The sequence below is a fragment of the Penaeus chinensis genome, chromosome 24, assembly GCF_019202785.1.
Source record: "Penaeus chinensis breed Huanghai No. 1 chromosome 24, ASM1920278v2, whole genome shotgun sequence".
Lineage (NCBI taxonomy): Eukaryota > Metazoa > Arthropoda > Malacostraca > Decapoda > Penaeidae > Penaeus > Penaeus chinensis.
This window is the reverse complement of record NC_061842.1, coordinates 28,252,961-28,255,460: the sequence shown is the minus strand read 5'-3', so window position 1 is coordinate 28,255,460 and position 2,500 is coordinate 28,252,961.

Sequence of the window (2,500 nt, the reverse complement as noted above, 5' to 3'; positions counted from 1 at the left end):
TATCTAGTCACCTATCTATGTCTATTTATCCATATTTATGTATATATATTATATATGTATGTATACATATATGTACATAGGTGTGTGTGTGTGCGTGTGTGTGTGTGTGTGTGTGTGTGTGTTTGTGTGTTTGTTTGTACACACGCATTTATATAATACAAAACAAAATACTAGTACACTACAACGAAGAGACTTAACATATGAAACTCTATTCCAAAGCAAAATCGCCATCCTTCGGTGAAATATTAGAATACAGTATTTTGATGGAAAATGAAAGGTAAGACCAACAAAACCTTTTGTTTGCAAAAGGATTCATTTTTTTTAAGCCTCTCTCTTTTCATATATTTGTTTGCTTTTAAAAATACTATCCCTTGTTGTTGTTATAATAATTATTGGTAAATGTTATTATTATCACAAATATCAATCTGAAATACCATTTTATTACTCACATAATTATTGTGATCATTATCACTACAGTAAAGAAATGCCATTTATTTATGTACATATGTACATATTTATATTCGTGCTTAGATACTTATTATTTGAGCCCTCGCATTAGTTACGCACTATAAGCTTATATAATGATAGTACATGCTAAACAATGTCAAGAAGTATTGATTCGCATAATTATAAACATTTTCAACCAAGTTCCTTAAGGATATTTATTATTCATATATTAAGTAAGTAATGACCGTGGACTCGTCATCTTTGTATTTTGTGCGTGATTTTTCTTTGATATTAAAAAATAAATAAAAAAAATGCCTTGATTAATATCCCCTAGTTATAATAGTTAGGTGAGAAATAACAAAGAAAGTAGAACAAAGGGAACAATGCTAACCTTTTATTAAATTATATATTGTTAATACGATATTATGTATAGGATACCCCGGCAGAAGAGCGTAATAAACTTTCCAAACATGAAAAATATGTTTGTCCTCGGAAAAAGTGATGGGAAAAAATGAATAACAGTAGTAATACAATATACTAAAAATAGAAAACTCAATAAAGTGCACTACGTAACTAGTATTCAGTAAAGGTAAAAAAATTACAACCGAAGAAAGGCGGAGCAAACCGGCTAAGGGAATGTCAAGAGTGGCTTAGATTGGGTCAGGCCATCACATGAGTGGATATATATAAGGTGAAGCGCGCCTTGAACGTTCATCAATCAACACAATGAAGATCTTAGTAAGTGTATTTGTTAAAAAGATCTATACTTGTAAAATACCGTGGATGCACAGACACACACACACACATACACACACACGCGTGTGTGTTTTTTTTTTTTTTTTTTTGTGTGTATGAGAGAGATATATATATATATATATATATATATATATATATATAGAGAGAGAGAGAGAGAGAGAGAGAGAGAGAGAGAGAGAGAGAGACAGAATGACACAACTGAAAAAATAAGCGCTTAATGTATAAGAAAGTACCTCATGCACCATTCATTAACCAAACGGCGACAGAGCACTCATGCTTATTTGAAGCCTTGTCCAAAACATTTGTTTCTAAATAATCTGATACAGGATTCACCATAAACTGCAGAGATGTTTATATACCATTCTACTTTTTAACAGACCACAGATTGATAACAAATCATTATTTTCAGACAATTGTCCTGTTGATACCTGCAGTTTGGGCAAAACCACAGGACTACAGTCTCCCATCCACTTCAGGGAATGGATTTTCCTTTGGTGGCGGCGGTTTTACCAGTGGCCCCGAAATACAGGGAGGAAACGGGTTCACAAGTGGTATTGTTGGCGCATCTTCGCATGAATCTTCATCCGGTGCTGGATATAATGGGGGTTCTGGAGGTCCTTCCGGTGCCTGTCGTGATGGAGAGATTCTACATGTAGATGGATCCTGCGTTGTTCCTAAAATTAGAAGAACCGTCTATGTGTTCAGCGCTCCTGACGAGCCTAAACAGCCAGTCGGTCCGCCACCAAGCGTGCCACCACCGAGAGTGGAAGAAAATATCGTGTTCGTTCATGTTCCGGAAGCAGGACCAGCACCTGATCCCATCATCCTTCCTCCACCACGCCAAGAACAGATCGTGTACATCCTCAACAAGAACGATGGAGGAGGAGGCCAGCGAGTGATAGAGGTCACCGCTCCTCCACCTTCTGATCCTGAAGTTTACTTTGTCAACTACCAAGAAGGAGAAAATCCAACTCTTCCTATTGGTGTTGATCTTGAGACTGCCCTCAGTGTCGTCGCCAATGGAGGGGGTCAGGCCATCGGAGGAGCAGGTGGTTTTGGGGGAGATGGAGGATTCGTCGGCAGTGGAGGAGATGGCTTTGGAGGAGATGCAGGATTCGTTGGCAGTGGAGTGAATGGCTTTGGAGGAGATGGAGGATTCGGCGGCAGTGGAGTAAACGGCTTTGGAGGAGATGGAGGATTCGGCGGCAGTGGAGTAAATGGCTTTGGAGGAGATGGAGGATTCGGCGGTAGTGGAGTAAACGGCTTTGGGGGAGATGGAGGATTCGTTGGCAGTGGA